Genomic DNA, 6,094 nt, shown 5'->3' on the forward strand with positions numbered 1-6,094 from the left:
AGTGGGAAGCAGCCGCATAGCACAGGGAGATCAGCTTGGTGCATTGTGACCACCTAGAGGGGTGAGATAGGGAGGGTCGGAGGGAGACGCAAGAAGGAGGAGATATGGGGATATATGTACACATATAGCTGATTCACTTTGTTATACAGCAGAAACTAACCCACCATTGTAAAGCAATTATACTCCAATAAAGATGTTTAAGAAAAAATGAAAAAAAAAAAAAGGAATTAAATTGTGCCATTTGCAGAGACGTGTATGGACCTAGAGACTGTCATACAGAATGAAGTAAGTCAGAAAGAAAAACAAATATCGTATAATATAGTTTATATGTGGAATATAGAAAAATGATACAGATGAACTTATTTGTAAAGCAGAAATAGAGACACAGACATAGAGAACAAATGTATGGATACCAAGGGGGGAAGGAGGGATGGGATAAATTGGGAGATTGGATTGACATATACACACTACTATGTATAAAATAGATAACTAATGAGAACTTACTGTATAGCACAGGGAACATACTCAATGCTCTGTGGTGACCTAAATGGGAAGGAAATCCATAAAAAAGGGTATATATGTATACCTATAGTTGATTCACTTTGCTGTACAGCAGAAACTAACAAAATATTGTAAAGCAACTATACTCCAATTAAAAATTAATAAAAAATATTATATAGTCCAGGAAAAAGGGTCAGTACGATTTAACTATATAGTCATTGCTTAAAAGAAATCATTGTGCTTAATTGTTAAATTATGTGGTGGTAAATACAGCAAATGGCCAAAGCTTTATTGCAGGTTTATTTCATTAATGAGATACCAGGAGATCATGAATGATTTAGGATACACATTATAATATTAAAAATTGATAATGTAGATAAAATCAATATAAGGCTAAAGAAATATTATCCATCAGCTACACATTTATATTAACACATAGAGTGGGAAGGGAAAGCTAGGGGGTAATAAACAAACAAAAAAATCAGTTTGTAAGCTAGCTTCACATGTACACAATGCTATATATTGTTTTCCTTTAAGAGAAAGTTATGCTGTGCATTTGGATCAGCAACACAAGGTGTGTGGTATAACAAATGACCTATTTTCTTCAGTTGCTAAATGTGTGACAATTACTCTGAAGAAATGCTTGAAATGATGAGATTCTGAGATAGCTTGTTTTGCGCCAAACCCTTTTGATCTGGTTCCATTATATTCCAGTATTCACAGCATTGTTATGAGCACACAATTACAAATCCACATAAATAGATATAGTGGACTCATAAGAACTGCAGAATTGAATTCAATACCTAATTGACAGACTCTCCCTCTGAAAAAAGGAAAAGGACTTAAGAATGGACACCAAGTTTCATGTAGGAGAAGAAGAATTTTCTGTTTTCTTTTTCCAGATCATAATAAAAATTCTGTTCCTACACTCTCCCTGATTTCTTTTTAGAGGACAAAAAAAAAAATCAAAGAAAGAAATATTTTTATCAAGATTAACATATTTATTTTTCTCACTGTCATGTGTCCTGCAAACTTTTCTCATTTCCCAGATGAATTCTTGAGTCAAGGATGAAAACCAAGAAAGAGCACAATATAACCCACTTCCTTTTTGAACCCATGGTCAAGGTATAATTAGAGATTCCCTTGCACGTGCATAAAATATATTTTTATTACATATATTTATATATAATATCATATATTATTTACATTTTATTACATGTATATGTATATATATATATGACTCAAAGAAGAATCAGAACATATTTGAAAGACAATTTATAGTGAATTTGGATATTGTTTATCTGAAGTATTTTCTGTCAGCGCTCTTTACGGTCCTCTATGGATTGCAGTTAAAAAAAAAATTCTGTTAAAATGCCTAGTGCCGTGACATCATTCCCCAATTCCTTCTGTTCTGATAATTTTATCTACCTACTAGCCTTACCACTTGAAGGCAGTAAGGGAATACCAAGAAATTCTGAGAGAATACTGAAGTAGAACTCATTCGGTGTTTTCACTCTATACCACCTGTCCCTTGCCAGAAAAGTCCTTCTCATCTCTTTACCGTTCATGCATATATTGTACGGCTTTAAGGCAAAACTATCATCTCCCTGTGAAGTTCATACTTATCAGAAACAATTATATACTCTCCCTGTTCTCACTGTGTATATATGCAACCCTATTTTAGTGTGGACTATATAGTTGTAAGCACATGCCTATATGCTTCTCTCTCCCATTAGAAAGTGGGCTGATTGACTCCAGGACTCCATGTTATTAATCTCACTTTTCCACTGGAGCTTACAAAGTGCTCTATGGGATTATTTATGGTTTTTGAATAAATGACACTTAGAAACTGCATATGTTCTTTCTTATTGGTCTCCACATGCAGAGAAAAATTGGTCACTTCCGGCAATTATATATGTCAAATACTGTTGCTACTTTTTATCTGAAGTACTCAGAAGGGATGTTTTGCCTTCCAGAAAGTTTTCAATTGCACAATTGCCACAGTTAAAAATCCAGAATCAAGTATCAATACCCTGCCATTTGACTGAGTATGGCATCTATAGGAAGAAAATGTTTGCAGGTTGTGGGGTAAAAGTGTGAAATGATGAATGTATTTTTACTTGAAGCATTTTTTTCTCCAACAATGACATATAAATATGCTTTTGTCATTTTCAAATACAGACACTTAGTATATAGTTTCTATTCAGGGTAACTCTGCCCCTCCACCCCATAACATTTAGAATTTAAAAGTGGTAGCTTGGGATTGAAAACCGTACCTGCTTCAGACAGGTAAAATAGGAGTCATCACATTCATACCTGAGTGCACCAGAAGGTGCAAGGTTTATTGCTCCACCACATGATACAGGCTTTGTTATTTCTAGAGTGAAATCTACAAACATAATGAAATTGAATTGAATATCTAAAGGTGGATATTTACCCTGAGGGCACTTTGCAAATTCTCACACTGAGGTAACAAAGAGAAAGCATGTAAGGAAAAGACAAAAATATATACATAACCTAAATTGGAAACTACTGAGAAGAATAAGAAATAATAAGATTGGAGAATTGATAGCACAATGAACTGGGAATTCCTTCTCTGTACCCAGAGCAAAGGATTTGATATGAATATTTCTTGGTTGAACAAAGTAATTTGAGTTTTATTATAATAGGAAAAGTGTTATATAGTCATTAACTTTATAAGTAATTCACATGTAGAAAATATATCTCAATCAATATTGAAATAATTAGCTTCAACCCTAAAAGTGCAATTTAACATTGAGCTTCTTTCTCTTAACCATTTTGCATTTTTGTCCGAATGATGCAGATAGTTTTGAATTTTCTACTTTTTTTCTGTACTGACGTTACTTAGATCCACGTAGAAATTCTCTAGTCTACTTAAATGCAGGAGAACTTTAGGATGAACTGAGAAAATAAGTAATGTAGTTGAAATCTATCCTTGTGCAGGGGATGTGAGCACCCCATTTTCAGAAGAGCATATATAGCTGAACACGAAAAGATATTTGGTTGGCTGCTAACAAATGGTCATTTAGCCCAGTTCTGGGCATACATTAGTTATTAGTTTAGGAAGGGTTTATCTACCAGGTCTGCTTATAAAACATTTTCAGTCTAGATATTTTTTAGGTGCTCCTGTATTATCTTTAATCTCTATACTCATTTATCACCTATGCGTTCCTATAAAAATTTTGAATCTCCCATGGTTCCCATTGACTTTATATTAAGATCCACCAGATGGAAGTACAGCAGTGGCATGTATAATGAGACAATAGGACAATGTCATGATAGAGTTCTTCATTTCAGAGAGAAAACGATTCATGTAATGTTCTCAAAGGCCTGAAGAAAATGTGTGACAATTCTACTGACATTTGAAATGTTGATATTATATTAACTGGGATAAAATTTCTAAGAAAGACCATCACTTTAACTGTTATTTTTCATGGGATATAAAAAGACAATATTCTCAGAGTATCAATAAATTGTCATTCACTATACTACATTTTCTATGCATATGAGGGGAGGATATCCTGAAAAATAATTCAGAAAGAGAGATGGTGAGTAATCAAAGATAAACATGTGCTAACTTACTGTGAGAACTATCCATGAAGATGAACTATGTACCAAAATATAAAAAATGAGTAATTAGCAATACAAATAAGAAAAAAAGATGGTATGAATTTCCAGTAGTAGGTAAGTGGAAAATAGTGATATAATAAAATAGTGGTGCCAAGTATTAGGCATATTCCATCTTCTCTCCAGAAAGTTAAAAATCAACAGTGTCAGACAGGTTTAACTAAACATATCAGAAAACAGTGGGTAAATTATATAAAATATCTTCTTAACTACACTCAGGTGCATAAAGCTGACCCTATGAAAATTTGTAAGCTAGAATGCTTTCCTTAACTCTCTGTAATTCTACACTAATTCCAATATTTTAATCTTCTTATGGTACCTATAACCAATACTAAATTGGCTGAAAAATGACTTCCCATTACATGGTGGATTTTCACATAACTTAGATTTTATCTTATTACAAGAATCCTCCTGTGGAGGGTAATATCAATCCCAAAGTAATGAATCTCTAATGATAGACTGGTGGGTGTTATGGCAAATGAATAAGAAAACTATTTTAGGATATCACCTTTCTGAGGAAGTTCAAGCTCTAAAATCTTATTTCACTTAAACATATTTTGCTACTCTGTCAGGTAGCAAACAAAGAGAAAAAGAGTCTCCTTGAGCAGAGATCTTTTCCACATTGCCTAAGTGTAATTCAAAATTTTGATTAGTAGCTTGATTCTTTATGTAATTATTCAATTCCTTTTATTCTGTCTTTTAGATTTTTACCATTATGTAACTAATATATGGCTTTTAATTCCCATGCCAAGATTCCACTTTCTACAACAATTGAGCTAGGACCATGTTTTCTTGTACACTGTTGGAACAGAAGAATTTGCTCATTCCGTTACACTCAGAGTACAAGCTGTAAGATACCAACACTGATTTATGCTTTCCTGTTTTGGAATCATGCAGTCTTAACTGTCCACTGAGTTTTTGTTGAGCCTCTTGAGCAGCGTATCAAGTATTCAAGAAAAGTGATTATCTTAAGTCATCATTCTATTTAAAGTAAAGGCTCAGTGTAGAGATGGGTTTACTCATTTTTATATTAATCTGTAAAAACATATTTAAGTTAACAAAATAAGGATTATTAAAGGCACAGCTAGTTGATTCTTTCTTTAAAATGTGCATATATATAAGTATAGGAGAAAATATGTGTACATTTTAACACATTGGAGGACAGAAGATAACTCTGTGTGTATACGTACATATATATATATATATATATATATATTATATATTATTTATATATATGTAACCACATATAATTTCTCAAACTAGAGATGACCACTAATATCAAGCTGGTGAATGACTATAAATAAGGACAAACATACACATACACCCATATTCATTCACCAACACACTTGGATATATAGATATAGATATAGACAATATTTTGGTCATAGAAATGCTATAACCCATTATGGTACATATAATGAAATCCAAACAGAGAAGAAAACAAACTTAATATGTTATTAAAAAAATAATTGATGTTTTTCTTTTGGACAATTTTCAGTATTTTTTTTTTTGTTTTTTGATGTGGACCATTTTTAAAGTCTTTATTGAATTTGTTACAATATTGCTTCTGTTTTATGTTTTGGTTCTTTGGTTGCAAGGCATGTGGGATCTTAGTGATCAAACCCGCACCCTCTGCATTGGAAGGTGAAGTCTTAACCACTGGACCACCAGGGAAGTCCCCAGTTGTATCTTTTTCAATAACTTGAATTATTATTTTGAAAAGGCTAGTCTCCAGGGAGGGACTGAGACCCCCTTTCCTAAGGGAAAATATTTATTATTGTTGACCTGCTCTTGGAGAAAAAGCAGCCAGAGAAAAGTAAATGCAAGGTGTTTCATGGCATGCTTTTACTTTGCCTATAAGAACTTTGCTCTGGGGATCAATGTTTGCACCTTGTAGAAACATGACTTGCATGTTGCCTTTGCAATATGGGTCAGGAAATCAATG

This window comes from Lipotes vexillifer, unplaced genomic scaffold (assembly GCF_000442215.2).
Source record: "Lipotes vexillifer unplaced genomic scaffold, Lipotes_vexillifer_v1.1 scaffold642, whole genome shotgun sequence".
NCBI classification, from domain to species: Eukaryota; Metazoa; Chordata; class Mammalia; order Artiodactyla; family Lipotidae; genus Lipotes; species Lipotes vexillifer.